The sequence below is a fragment of the Pseudophryne corroboree genome, chromosome 3, assembly GCF_028390025.1.
Source record: "Pseudophryne corroboree isolate aPseCor3 chromosome 3, aPseCor3.hap2, whole genome shotgun sequence".
NCBI classification, from domain to species: Eukaryota; Metazoa; Chordata; class Amphibia; order Anura; family Myobatrachidae; genus Pseudophryne; species Pseudophryne corroboree.
Window position 1 is genome coordinate 656,900,048 of NC_086446.1, and position 15,819 is coordinate 656,915,866.

The following is a 15,819-nucleotide window of genomic DNA, read 5'->3' on the forward strand; positions in this document are numbered from 1 at the left end:
ATTCTGGCAGCATCAGGGTTAAGTTTCACATGCAAGTTACAAACAATCTTTCCCTCCAAAAGCTAGCATGGGAGCAGCCATGTTTTCCTAATCATGTGATACCTTTCAGCCTATCAGCTGCACTCTGCTCTCAGCCTAATTACCCAGCAGCTGCACTCTAGACTCTGCTTAATCAGCCAGCCAATCCCTGTTTCCCAGCTGGTATAAATATCTTGTTCCTGGGCTGGAAGGTTGGTCAGTGCTTCAATTGTCTTCAGTGATTCCAGTGTGCAGTCCTCCCATGGACTTTCTCTGCAGTACAGCCTGACTCTGCAGTGTCTCAACATTGCACCCTGTGACTGGCAGTTACCGACACCAGCTTCCAGCAGTGCTCTGCCCTCCCAGTAACCATCGGTGTTCCGCCATCGATTCCCAGTAACCATCGGTGTTCTGCCATCGATCCCAAGTCTCCATCGGTGTTCCACCATCGATCCCAAGTCTCCATCGGTGTTCCGCCATCGATCCCAAGTCTCCATCGGTGTTCCACCATCGATCCCAAGTCACCATCGGTGTTCCGTCATCGTTCCCAAGTATTTCTCTGAACTGTGATTCCTGTTACCTGTACCAAGTCATCCGTATTCCTCTGAACTGTGTTTAATAAACCTTTGAACTTTCCTTCGTTGTCTTGGTCACGCCTTCGGGCATTTGTTCTAAAGGTTCCCTGCTTGTCTAAGAACCCTGTACTGCCTCCCAGGTACACATATACCTCAGCCCCTACAACTGAGGCTTCCCCCGGTCAGCACCAGCCCTCAGTTGTGACACTAATTCCTCATTGTGACCGCTGTAGCAATTCAGTCGCTGCATGTGAGCACTGTGATTTAGACGCCTGCACACTAAGAAAAGGCCAAATTGTGTATAATTGCCACCTTGTGACCACATCTGAATCAGGTCCTAAATGATGTCAGGCTTTCGTTTTTCTTTACACAAGATGGGGGAGATCTGGGCTTTAGCTCTCCCTATCTGTGAAACACTTCATCTTATGGGTCGTGTTTAATTTTTTATTCCTAGCACTACATCACGTAACATGCATCTTGCATTGCCTTCTATAAACTTTACAGCTTCTCAGTGGTGGTAAGTTGTAGAACTCCCTCCTATCTGTAACCTTCTGCTTTGAAACATTTTCTCCTTCTTGTTCTGCCTATGGGGGTGATTCCGAGTTGTTCGCTCGCTAGCTGCTTTTAGCAGCATTGCACATGCTAAGCCGCCGCCTCTGGGAGTGTATCTTATTTTAGCAGAATTGCGAACGAAAGATTCGCAGAATAGCGAAAATAAATTTCTTAGCAGTTTCTGAGTAGCTCCAGACCTACTCACAAATAGCGATCAGCTCAGGCCGTTTCGTTCCTGGTTTGACGTCACACACACGCCCAGCGTCCGGCCAGCCACTCCCCCATTTCTCCAGACACTCCCGTGTTTTTCCCTGGCACGCCTGTGTTTTTCCGCACACTCCCAGAAAACGGCCAGTTTCCGCCCAGAAACACCCACTTCCTGTCAATCACACTACGATCACTTCAACGATGAAAAATCTTCATTCGGGCGTGAGTAAATCTACTAAGTTTTGTGGTAAAATACTAACCGCATGTGTACTGCGAACCATGCGCATGCGCATTTTTGCCTTAATCGCTCCGTTGCGAAATCGGCAACGAGCGAACAACTCGGAATGACCACCTTTGTGCTAGAGATGAGCGGGTTCGGTTTCTCTGAAACCGAACCCGCACGAACTTCATGTTTTTTTCACGGGTCCGAGCAGACTCGGATCCTCCCGCCTTGCTCGGTTAACCCGAGCGCGCCCGAACGTCATCATGACGCTGTCGGATTCTCGCGAGACTCGGATTCTATATAAGGAGCCGCGCGTCGCCGCCATTTTCACACGTGCATTGAGATTGATAGGGAGAGGACGTGGCTGGCGTCCTCTCCATTAGAAATTAGATTAGAAGAGAGAGAGAGATTGTGCAGAGTCAGACAGAGTTTACCACAGTGACCAGTGCAGTTGTTGTTAGTTAACTTTTATTTATTTTAATATATATCCGTTCTCTGCTATATCCGTTCTCTGCCTGAAAAAAAACGATACACAGCAGCAGCCAGTCACACAGTGTGACTCAGTCTGTGTGCACTCAGCTCAGCCCAGTGTGCTGCACATCAATGTATAAAAGGCAAAGCTTATAATAATTGTGGGGGAGACTGGGGAGCACTGCAGGTTGTTATAGCAGGAGCCCCCAGGAGTACATAATATTATATTAATTTAAAATTAAACAGTGCACACTTTTGCTGCAGGAGTGCCACTGCCAGTGTGACTAGTGGTGACCAGTGCCTGACCACCAGTATAGTAGTATATTCATTGTTGTATGTATTGTATACTATCTCTTTATCAACCAGTCTATATTAGCAGCAGACACAGTACAGTGCGGTAGTTCACGGCTGTGGCTACCTCTGTGTCGGCAGTCGGAACTCGGCAGGCAGTCCGTCCATCCATAATTGTATTACAATATATACCACCTAACCGTGGTATTTTTTTTTCTTTCTTTATACCGTCATAGTGTCATACTAGTTGTTACGAGTATACTACTATCTCTTTATCAACCAGTGTACAGTGCGGTAGTTCACGGCTGTGGCTACCTCTGTGTCGGCAGTCGGCAGGCAGTCCGTCCATCCATAATTGTATTATTATTATAATATATACCACCTAACCGTGGTTTTTTTTCCATTCTTTATACCGTCGTCATAGTGTCATACTAGTTGTTACGAGTATACTACTATCTCTTTATCAACCAGTGTACAGTGCGGTAGTTCACGGCTGTGGCTACCTCTGTGTCGGCAGTCGGCAGGCAGTCCGTCCATCCATAATTGTATTATTATTATAATATATACCACCTAACCGTGGTTTTTTTTCCATTCTTTATACCGTCGTCATAGTGTCATACTAGTTGTTACGAGTATACTACTATCTCTTTATCAACCAGTGTACAGTGCGGTAGTTCACGGCTGTGGCTACCTCTGTGTCGGCAGTCGGCAGGCAGTCCGTCCATCCATAATTGTATTATTATTATAATATATACCACCTAACCGTGGTTTTTTTTCCATTCTTTATACCGTCGTCATAGTGTCATACTAGTTGTTACGAGTATACTACTATCTCTTTATCAACCAGTGTACAGTGCGGTAGTTCACGGCTGTGGCTACCTCTGTGTCGGCAGTCGGCAGGCAGTCCGTCCATCCATAATTGTATTATTATTATAATATATACCACCTAACCGTGGTTTTTTTTCCATTCTTTATACCGTCGTCATAGTGTCATACTAGTTGTTACGAGTATACTACTATCTCTTTATCAACCAGTGTACAGTGCGGTAGTTCACGGCTGTGGCTACCTCTGTGTCGGCAGTCGGCAGGCAGTCCGTCCATCCATAATTGTATTATTATTATAATATATACCACCTAACCGTGGTTTTTTTTCCATTCTTTATACCGTCGTCATAGTGTCATACTAGTTGTTACGAGTATACTACTATCTCTTTATCAACCAGTGTACAGTGCGGTAGTTCACGGCTGTGGCTACCTCTGTGTCGGCAGTCGGCAGGCAGTCCGTCCATCCATAATTGTATTATTATTATAATATATACCACCTAACCGTGGTTTTTTTTCCATTCTTTATACCGTCGTCATAGTGTCATACTAGTTGTTACGAGTATACTACTATCTCTTTATCAACCAGTGTACAGTGCGGTAGTTCACGGCTGTGGCTACCTCTGTGTCGGCAGTCGGCAGGCAGTCCGTCCATCCATAATTGTATTATTATTATAATATATACCACCTAACCGTGGTTTTTTTTCCATTCTTTATACCGTCGTCATAGTGTCATACTAGTTGTTACGAGTATACTACTATCTCTTTATCAACCAGTGTACAGTGCGGTAGTTCACGGCTGTGGCTACCTCTGTGTCGGCAGTCGGCAGGCAGTCCGTCCATCCATAATTGTATTATTATTATAATATATACCACCTAACCGTGGTTTTTTTTCCATTCTTTATACCGTCGTCATAGTGTCATACTAGTTGTTACGAGTATACTACTATCTCTTTATCAACCAGTGTACAGTGCGGTAGTTCACGGCTGTGGCTACCTCTGTGTCGGCAGTCGGCAGGCAGTCCGTCCATCCATAATTGTATTATTATTATAATATATACCACCTAACCGTGGTTTTTTTTCCATTCTTTATACCGTCGTCATAGTGTCATACTAGTTGTTACGAGTATACTACTATCTCTTTATCAACCAGTGTACAGTGCGGTAGTTCACGGCTGTGGCTACCTCTGTGTCGGCAGTCGGCAGGCAGTCCGTCCATCCATAATTGTATTATTATTATAATATATACCACCTAACCGTGGTTTTTTTTCCATTCTTTATACCGTCGTCATAGTGTCATACTAGTTGTTACGAGTATACTACTATCTCTTTATCAACCAGTGTACAGTGCGGTAGTTCACGGCTGTGGCTACCTCTGTGTCGGCAGTCGGCAGGCAGTCCGTCCATCCATAATTGTATTATTATTATAATATATACCACCTAACCGTGTTTTTTTTTCCATTCTTTATACCGTCGTCATAGTGTCATACTAGTTGTTACGAGTATACTACTATCTCTTTATCAACCAGTGTACAGTGCGGTAGTTCACGGCTGTGGCTACCTCTGTGTCGGCAGTCGGCAGGCAGTCCGTCCATCCATAATTGTATTATTATTATAATATATACCACCTAACCGTGTTTTTTTTTCCATTCTTTATACCGTCGTCATAGTGTCATACTAGTTGTTACGAGTAAACTATCCAATCCATCCATCTCCATTGTTTACCTGAGGTGCCTTTTAGTTCTGCCTATAAAATATGGAGAACAAAAAAGTTGAGGTTCCAAAATTAGGGAAAGATCAAGATCCACTTCCACCTCGTGCTGAAGCTGCTGCCACTAGTCATGGCCGAGACGATGAAATGCCAGCAACGTCGTCTGCCAAGGCCGATGCCCAATGTCATAGTACAGAGCATGTCAAATCCAAAACACCAAATATCAGAAAAAAAAGGACTCCAAAACCTAAAATAAAATTGTCGGAGGAGAAGCGTAAACTTGCCAATATGCCATTTACCACACGGAGTGGCAAGGAACGGCTGAGGCCCTGGCCTATGTTCATGGCTAGTGGTTCAGCTTCACATGAGGATGGAAGCACTCAGCCTCTCGCTAGAAAACTGAAAAGACTCAAGCTGGCAAAAGCACCGCAAAGAACTGTGCGTTCTTTGAAATCCCAAATCCACAAGGAGAGTCCAATTGTGTCGTTTGCGATGCCTGACCTTCCCAACACTGGACGTGAAGAGCATGCGCCTTCCACTATTTGCATGCCCCCTGCAAGTGCTGGAAGGAGCACCCGCAGTCCAGTTCCTGATAGTCAGATTGAAGATGTCAGTGTTGAAGTACACCAGGATGAGGAGGATATGGGTGTTGCTGGCGCTGGGGAGGAAATTGACCAGGAGGATTCTGATGGTGAGGTGGTTTGTTTAAGTCAGGCACCCGGGGAGACACCTGTTGTCCGTGGGAGGAATATGGCCGTTGACATGCCAGGTGAAAATACCAAAAAAATCAGCTCTTCGGTGTGGAGGTATTTCACCAGAAATGCGGACAACAGGTGTCAAGCCGTGTGTTCCCTTTGTCAAGCTGTAATAAGTAGGGGTAAGGACGTTAACCACCTCGGAACATCCTCCCTTATACGTCACCTGCAGCGCATTCATAATAAGTCAGTGACAAGTTCAAAAACTTTGGGTGACAGCGGAAGCAGTCCACTGACCAGTAAATCCCTTCCTCTTGTAACCAAGCTCACGCAAACCACCCCACCAACTCCCTCAGTGTCAATTTCCTCCTTCCCCAGGAATGCCAATAGTCCTGCAGGCCATGTCACTGGCAAGTCTGACGAGTCCTTTCCTGCCTGGGATTCCTCCGATGCATCCTTGCGTGTAACGCCTACTGCTGCTGGCGCTGCTGTTGTTGCCGCTGGGAGTCGATGGTCATCCCAGAGGGGAAGTCGTAAGCCCACTTGTACTACTTCCAGTAAGCAATTGACTGTTCAACAGTCCTTTGCGAGGAAGATGAAATATCACAGCAGTCATCCTACTGCAAAGCGGATAACTGAGTCCTTGACAACTATGTTGGTGTTAGACGTGCGTCCGGTATCCGCCGTTAGTTCACAGGGAACTAGACAATTTATTGAGGCAGTCTGCCCCCGTTACCAAATACCATCTAGGTTCCACTTCTCTAGGCAGGCGATACCGAGAATGTACACGGACGTCAGAAAAAGACTCACCAGTGTCCTAAAAAATGCAGTTGTACCCAATGTCCACTTAACCACGGACATGTGGACAAGTGGAGCAGGGCAGGGTCAGGACTATATGACTGTGACAGCCCACTGGGTAGATGTATGGACTCCCGCCGCAAGAACAGCAGCGGCGGCACCAGTAGCAGCATCTCGCAAACGCCAACTCTTTCCTAGGCAGGCTACGCTTTGTATCACCGCTTTCCAGAATACGCACACAGCTGAAAACCTCTTACGGCAACTGAGGAAGATCATCGCGGAATGGCTTACCCCAATTGGACTCTCCTGTGGATTTGTGGCATCGGACAACGCCAGCAATATTGTGTGTGCATTAAATATGGGCAAATTCCAGCACGTCCCATGTTTTGCACATACCTTGAATTTGGTGGTGCAGAATTTTTTAAAAAACGACAGGGGCGTGCAAGAGATGCTGTCGGTGGCCAGAAAAATTGCGGGACACTTTCGGCGTACAGGCACCACGTACAGAAGACTGGAGCACCACCAAAAACTACTGAACCTGCCCTGCCATCATCTGAAGCAAGAAGTGGTAACGAGGTGGAATTCAACCCTCTATATGCTTCAGAGGTTGGAGGAGCAGCAAAAGGCCATTCAAGCCTATACAATTGAGCACGATATAGGAGATGGAATGCACCTGTCTCAAGTGCAGTGGAGAATGATTTCAACGTTGTGCAAGGTTCTGATGCCCTTTGAACTTGCCACACGTGAAGTCAGTTCAGACACTGCCAGCCTGAGTCAGGTCATTCCCCTCATCAGGCTTTTGCAGAAGAAGCTGGAGGCATTGAAGAAGGAGCTAACACGGAGCGATTCCGCTAGGCATGTGGGACTTGTGGATGCAGCCCTTAATTCGCTTAACAAGGATTCACGGGTGGTCAATCTGTTGAAATCAGAGCACTACATTTTGGCCACCGTGCTCGATCCTAGATTTAAAGCCTACCTTGGATCTCTCTTTCCGGCAGACACAGGTCTGCTGGGGTTGAAAGACCTGCTGGTGACAAAATTGTCAAGTCAAGCGGAACGCGACCTGTCAACATCTCCTCCTTCACATTCTCCCGCAACTGGGGGTGCGAGGAAAAGGCTCAGAATTCCGAGCCCACCCGCTGGCGGTGATGCAGGGCAGTCTGGAGCGACTGCTGATGCTGACATCTGGTCCGGACTGAAGGACCTGACAACGATTACGGACATGTCGTCTACTGTCACTGCATATGATTCTCTCAACATTGATAGAATGGTGGAGGATTATATGAGTGACCGCATCCAAGTAGGCACGTCACACAGTCCGTACTTATACTGGCAGGAAAAAGAGGCAATTTGGAGGCCCTTGCACAAACTGGCTTTATTCTACCTAAGTTGCCCTCCCACAAGTGTGTACTCCGAAAGAGTGTTTAGTGCCGCCGCTCACCTTGTCAGCAATCGGCGTACGAGGTTACATCCAGAAAATGTGGAGAAGATGATGTTCATTAAAATGAATTATAATCAATTCCTCCGCGGAGACATTGACCAGCAGCAATTGCCTCCACAAAGTACACAGGGAGCTGAGATGGTGGATTCCAGTGGGGACGAATTGATAATCTGTGAGGAGGGGGATGTACACGGTGATATATCGGAGGGTGAAGATGAGGTGGACATCTTGCCTCTGTAGAGCCAGTTTGTGCAAGGAGAGATTAATTGCTTCTTTTTTGGGGGGGGTCCAAACCAACCCGTCATATCAGTCACAGTCGTGTGGCAGACCCTGTCACTGAAATGATGGGTTGGTTAAAGTGTGCATGTCCTGTTTTGTTTATACAACATAAGGGTGGGTGGGAGGGCCCAAGGATAATTCCATCTTGCACCTCTTTTTTCTTTTCTTTTTCTTTGCATCATGTGCTGATTGGGGAGGGTTTTTTGGAAGGGACATCCTGCGTGACACTGCAGTGCCACTCCTAGATGGGCCCGGTGTTTGTGTCGGCCACTAGGGTCGCTAATCTTACTCACACAGCTACCTCATTGCGCCTCTTTTTTTCTTTGCGTCATGTGCTGTTTGGGGAGGGTTTTTTGGAAGGGACATCCTGCGTGACACTGCAGTGCCACTCCTAGATGTGCCCGGTGTTTGTGTCGGCCACTAGGGTCGCTAATCTTACTCACACAGTCAGCTACCTCATTGCGCCTCTTTTTTTCTTTGCGTCATGTGCTGTTTGGGGAGGGTTTTTTGGAAGGGCCATCCTGCGTGACACTGCAGTGCCACTCCTAGATGGGCCCGGTGTTTGTGTCGGCCACTAGGGTCGCTAATCTTACTCACACAGCTACCTCATTGCGCCTCTTTTTTTCTTTGCGTCATGTGCTGTCTGGGGAGGGTTTTTTGGAAGGGCCATCCTGCGTGACACTGCAGTGCCACTCCTAGATGGGCCCGGTGTTTGTGTCGGCCACTAGGGTCGCTAATCTTACTCACACAGCTACCTCATTGCGCCTCTTTTTTTCTTTGCGTCATGTGCTGTTTGGGGAGGGTTTTTTGGAAGGGACATCCTGCGTGACACTGCAGTGCCACTCCTAGATGGGCCCGGTGTTTGTGTCGGCCACTAGGGTCGCTTATCTTACTCACACAGCGACCTCGGTGCAAATTTTAGGACTAAAAATAATATTGTGAGGTGTGATGTGTTCAGAATAGGCTGAAAATGAGTGTAAATTATGTTTTTTGAGGTTAATAATACTTTGGGATCAAAATTACCCCCAAATTCTATGATTTAAGCTGTTTTTTAGGGTTTTTTGAAAAAAACACCCGAATCCAAAACACACCCGAATCCGACAAAAAAAATTCGGTGAGGTTTTGCCAAAACGCGTTCGAACCCAAAACACGGCCGCGGAACCGAACCCAAAACCAAAACACAAAACCCGAAAAATTTCAGGCGCTCATCTCTACTTTGTGCATGCTAGTTTCCACACTTCAATGTGAACTATGAGCAATAGGTGTTATTTACACTTTTAGTGCTCATAACTGGTCAGGTGTTTTGTCCATCTGTTACAACTGTATCTCTACTTGTTTCCCCACTATCCCTGTTTGCTAGTGGTCCTGGCATTTGGCTTTTACAGTATGCTGACTTTTGTCCCATTTTGTCCCATTGCTTAGACATAATGGAAAGTTAGAGGCCATAATTTATCCGTCAGCGAAGTCTGTTAGTTCTTTGGGAGACTTCCTGATAGAGAGAGAAATGGGTCTATGGGGGTCATTCCGAGTTTTTCGCTCGGTAAATTTTTTCGCATCGCAGCGATTTTCCGCTTAGTGCGCATGCGCAATGTCCGCAGTGCGACTGCGCAAAGTAAATTTGCTATGCAGTTAGGTTTTTTACTCACGGTTTTTTCTTTGTTCTGGTGATCGTAATGTGATTGACAGGAAGTGGGTGTTTCTGGGCGGAAACTGGCCATTTTATGGGTGTGTGCGAAAAAACGCTACCGTTTCTGGGAAAAACGCGGGAGTGGCTGGAGAAACGGAGGAGTGTCTGGGCGAACGCTGGGTGTGTTTATGACGTCAAACCAGGAACGACAAGCACTGAACTGATCGCAGATGCCGAGTAAGTCTCGAGCTACTCAGAAACTGCACAGAGATGTCTTTTCGCTATATTGCGAATCTTTCGTTCGCAATTTTAAGAAGCTAAGATTCACTCCCAGTAGGCGGCGGCTTAGCGTGTGTAAAGCTGCTAAAAGCAGCTTGCGAGCGAACAACTCGGAATGAGGGCCTATATACTGTATATGTACAAAGCCTTGGAGAGATATAAAGTGGATGAAGATAAAGTACCAACCAACCAGATAATAACTGCCATGTTACAGCCTGCAACATGGCACTTAGGAGCTGATTGGTTGGTTCTTGATCTCTGTCCACTTTTATATCTCTCCAAGGGCTGGATGTCATTGCCGGCCTAGTTCAGCAGCTGTGCGGGGTGCTGGCCAAACTCATGCCTTGTAAGTGATTGCCCCTTTAAAAAAACGGCCGAGTTTGGCCAGCATCCCGCACAGCTGCCAAACTAGGGCGACATTACATCCGGCCCCAAAGCTTATTAGATAGACCTCTCTCTCTCTATCAGGAACTCTGACAGAGAGTTTGGAAAAATGACAGTTAGGAGCTGATTGATTGGTACTTCGTCCACTCTATCTCTCTTCAATGCTTAGTACATAGACCCCCTTTAGTTTAGCCTCCCAGTGGTAATGCCCACAGTAGTTTAGCCCCAGTAGTTTGCCCCTTATAGTTTAGTCACCAGTAGTAATGCCCCCCTGTAGTTTGCCCCCTTGTAGTTTAGCCCCTGTAGCTATGCCCCCAGTAGTTTAGCCCCTGTAGTTATGCCCTCTTGTAGTTTAGCCCCCAGTAGTTTAGCCCCCAGTAGTAATGCCTCCAAGTAGTAATGCCCCCAAGTAGTTTTGCCCCTGTAGTTACGCCCCCAGTAGTAACGCCCCTGTAGTTATGCCCCCAGTAGTAATGCCCTCCTGTAGTTTGCCACCTTGTAGTGTGCCCCCAGTAGCTTGTCCCCTTGTAGTTTGCCCCCTTGTAGCTTACCCCCAGTAATAATGCCTCCCCCAGTAGTTTGCCCCCAATAGATGCCGCAAAGTAGTTTGCCCCCAGTAGTAATGTCTTCCAGTAGTTTGCCCCAGTAGATGCCCCCAGTAGTAATGTCCCCCAGTAGATGCCTCCCGGTAGTTTGCCCCCAGTAGGTGCCCCTCAGTAGTAATGCCCCCCAGTAGTTTGCCCCCAGTAGGTGCCCCTCTGTAGTAAAGCCCCCAGTAGTTTGCCCCCAGTAGATGCCCCTCAGTAGTAATGCCCCCCTGTAGTTGTCCCCCAGTAGGTGCCCCTCTGTAGTAATGCCCCCAGTAGTTTGCCCCCAGTAGGTGCCCCTCTGTAGTAATGCCCCCCCCCATAGTTTGCCCCAGTAGGTGCCCCTCTGTAGTAATGCCCCCCAGTAGTTTGCCCCCAGCAGGTGCCCCTCTGTAGTAATGGCCCCCAGTAGTTTTCCCCCAGTAGATGCCGCTATACAACAGAAAAAAGCAAAAACAAACTACACCATACTCACCGAGCCCCGCTCCGTGTCCAGCCGCTACAGTCCTCTGGGCGCCCGCTCCTCGGCACTATGGGAGAGACATCATGACGTCTCTCCCATAGCGTACAGTGACAGCGCCGGAAGCCGAGTACCGAGTACCGAGCTCCTGCCTCCGGCTGCCACTGGGCACCCGTTGGTAACGGAATCTCAGCGGCCGCCCGGCATCTCCTTGCAGCGCCGGCCACACATTGGGTTAGGTGAGCCGGAGGAGGCGGAACTGCGTTCCGTCCCCAAGTGGAACTGACGGAACGCAGTTCCACCCCGTTCCGGCTCACTTTAACCCCTGCTGCCCATACGTCACCTTGATCACATGCAAATTCCAGCACTCCATTCTGATCCCTGCTGCAGCCTGTAGCTGTGAGCTGCGCCCTCCCTCCCTCCCAGTGGACATTGCTATCACCGTCAGGGGCGTCGGAACTGGGGGGGCAAGGGGGCAGCCTGCCCCCCCCCAAATATGACTGAGGCGCAGGGGAGCGCTTACCTCCGAATCCCTGCAGGCGGCATCTCCTTTAAAAACAGCCTGCTACTCTCCTAGCTCCCCGGGATTATAAAACAGGGCAGGGCAGGTCCACATGCCAAAAAGTCATTTCTACAGAGTACTCACTGTAGTTTTGCGGATAATATCGGGGATCTTTGCCTAGCTGTTAGCATGATGTCATACCTCAAACAGTTCCCCTTTGGCATGAATGGTGTGGGGCTTACGGGTCCCACAATGGATTTGCTGCATCCCTCTGTGGGTTACCCAGTCACCCCGCGGAAGCAGCGCCAGGAGCGCCCCACCTTCACCTGGTCCTAGCTGGACATCCTGGAAGCACTGTTCGCCAAGACCTGCGTTCAGGTCTGGTTTAAGAACCGCCGGGGTAAGTGCCGGCAGCAGCAGAGCGGCGGCGCTTGGGGAAAGAGCCGTTTGGCAAAGAACAAGTGCCGCACGCCCCGGGAGAGCTCGGGCTCGGAGAGCAGCGGCCAATTCATCCCGCCGGCAGCCGTGTCCAGCTCCGGCGGCTCCTCCAAATTCAGCTCCAACCCCGGCCTGGGCGCAGCACTGACCTGCAGTGCACCCTCTACCTCCTCCATCTGGAGCCCGGCCTCCATCACCCCGGGCACCGCCCAGGCCACTGGCGTAGACCCCCTGGACCCTGACAGCGCCTCCTGCATGCAGCGCTCAGGCTCCTCGTTTACAGCCACCTCATACCCCAATGCCCATGTCCTGTCCTAAGACCAGGCCGCCAGCTACAGCCAGGGCTACCCGGCCCATTCCTTCTCTTACTTTGGGGGTGTGGACTGTAGCTCGTACCTGGCTCCCGTGCACTCCCACCACCACCCCCAACTCAGCCCCATGGCCCTCCTCCTCCATATCCGGCCACCACCTGAGCCAGAGCTCCAGTCACCACCCCCATCACCACCACCACTAGGGTTATGCTGGCACAGCGCTACCCTTCAACTCCTCTGACTGCCTGTACTACAAGGATCAGGCTACCTGGAAGTTCTAGGTGCTGTGAGCCCTGGTGCCAGTGGGAAGGACAGGGAGAGGCTCCCCTGTGGCTCTGCCTGGCTCCCAGTGACTTGTGCCTGGACCAGTGGTCGAAGTGGGGCGGTATACAGCGGTATGGTATACCGCCACTTCTTCCACTGACCCGGAAATGCGGAACTGAAAGTGCAGCAGGAGGCGAGGGAAGTGGCCATCCTTCTGCACATGTTGCTCCCCGTCCCTGCGCGGCGGCCGGCGGCTGTGTAGAGCGCTGTATTAGCTCACCGCCGCCAGCAGCCCACCGCTCACCGCTGCCAGCCACCAGCAACAAATGAGGTAATGTTCCCCTGCTGTTACCTCTCTCCTTGTCGTTACCGTCCCTACTGTCACTCTCTCTCTCCCAGCTGTCACTGTCGTCACTCTCTCCCAGCTGTCACTGTCGTCACTCTCTCTTTCCCAGCTGTCACTGTCGTCACTCTCTCTCTCCCTGCTGTCACAGTCGTCACTCTCTCTCCCTGTCGTCACTCTCTCTCCCTGTCATCACTCTCTCTCCCTGTCGTTATTGTCGTCACTCTCTCTCTCCCTGTCGTCACTCTCTCTCTCCCTGTCGTCACTCTCTCTCTCCCTGTCATCACTCTGGCTGTCCCTGCTGTTACAATTTCAGCTCATTCAGTGTGCTATAATGTGAATTTCGTCTCATTCAGTGTGCTACAATGTGAATTTAGGCTCATTCAGTGTGCTACAATGTGAATGTCGGCTCATTTAGTGTGCTATAATGTAAATTTCAGCTCATTCAGTGTGCTACAATGTGAATTTCGGCTCATTCAGTGTGCTACAATGTGAATTTTGGATCATTCAGTGTGCTACAATGTGAATTTTGGATCATTCAGTGTGCTACAATGTGAATTTTGGCTCATTCAGTATGTTACAATGTCAATTTCGGCTCATTCAGTGTGCTACAATGTGAATTTCGGCTCATTCAGTGTGCTACAATGTGAATTTCGGCTCATTCAGTGTGCTACAATGTGAATTTTGGCTCATTCAGTGTGCTACAATGTGAATTTTGGCTCATTCAGTGTGCTATAATGGGAACCGGCTCATTCAGTGTGCTATAATGTGAATTTCGGCTCATCCTGTGTGCTATAATGTGAATTTCGGCTCATTCGGTGTGCTACAATGTGAATTTCGGCTCATTCAGTGTGCTACAATGTGAATGTCGGCTCGTTCAGTGTGCTATAATGTGAATTTCGGCTCATTCAGTGTGCTACAATGTGAATTTTGGATCATTCAGTGTGCTACAATGTGAATTTCGGCTCATTCAGTGTGCTATAATGTGAATTTCGGCTCATCCTGTGTGCTATAATGTGAATTTCGGCTCATTCAGTGTGCTACAATGTGAATTTCGGCTCATTCAGTGTGCTACAATGTGAAATTCGGCTCATTCAGTGTGTTACAATGTCAATTTCGGCTCATTCAGTGTGCTACAATGTGAATTTCGGCTCATTCAGTGTGCTATAATGTGAATTTTGGCTCATTCAGTGTGCTACAATGTGAATTTTGGCTCATTCAGTGTGCTACAATGTGAATTTTGGCTCATTCAGTGTGCTACAATGTGAATTTCGGCTCATTCAGTGTGCTATAATGTGAATTTCGGCTCATTCAGTGTGCTATAATGTGAATTTCGGTTCATTCAGTGTGCTATAATGTGAACTTCGGCTCATTCAGTGTGCTATAATGTGAATTTCGGCTCATCCTGTGTGCTATAATGTGAATTTCGGCTCATTCAGTGTGCTACAATGTGAGTTTCGGCTCATTCAGTGTGCTACAATGTGAGTTTCGGCTCGTACCGTGTGCTACAATGTGAATTTCGGCTCATCCTGTGTGCTACAATGTGAGTTTCAGCTCATACCTTGTGCTTTAATTTGAAAGGGGCAGCAGTACTAGATAGTATAAGGGGTTCTACTACACGGGACGCCCCCTTTTGAGTGACCATGCCCCCTTTTCTGGAGCGAAGGTGCTAGCATAATTATGTCCTTGACTTTTGCATACCCCCACTTCAAAATTTCCACTTCAATCACTGGCCTGGACCTCATACACTGCTCTGCTCAGCCATGGCCTCTATTTATTGCTCGTCTGGCATCTGGACTGTACCCTCAGGCCCTTCCATTGAGATGCTTTATGAATGGTGTTCCAACCCAAAGCTCCTTGGTAAGTGTATATTGTCACTCTGTACAGACTCAGATGTGTTTTTTGTCCCCCTTCGCCCAGAAACTATATTATATAGGACTTTTAGCCACTTGGGTGCATGAAGCAGCTGGAATATGTACATATTCGGTTCATTTTTAGGACCCATTTTAATTTCTTAAGTTAATTATAATTGTTTTTGAGTTTAATATTTCCTTACACGAACCCCCCACCCCCCACCCTTCTTCAGAGAAACCAAAATATTGACTTGATATATGGGGGTTTATGGATACATTCACTGCGCACTCTCCCACAATATATATATATGTTATGATTCCTGTACTCCAGACCGGAGGAGATCTTATGGCAGGGATCTGAGTACAGGAAAATAAGCTGATTGTGGGAGCTGGATAGCCTAGTAACCCCTGGCGCCCTAACTCCGTTGTCTCGCCCGTGTTATCAGAAATCCCCTGCGAGACTATGGTTGCTTGAGCCCATGGCAGCCGCGTTCGAAGGGCGGATTATGTCTGCCCAACCCCGATGCCCCCGCAGGTCTTAATGGGAGACAAGGGGAAGTCCGAGACAGGGTGATAACAAGGGGCCCTCTGACTAAGCAACCAGGCCAGGGGTTACAAGCTAACTAACTAAATCAAAAGGTATGTGCGGACTAGCCGCCAGGAAAAAGGACAACCAAGGATCCACTGA

General features: G+C 48.4%; 1 pseudogene; it reads left to right on the top strand.

Annotated features, from left to right (window-relative positions):
• Positions 1-12,077: 12,077 nt before the first annotated feature.
• Positions 12,078-12,952, top strand: LOC135057363 (homeobox protein OTX1-like; annotated as a pseudogene).
• Positions 12,953-15,819: the final 2,867 nt, after the last annotated feature.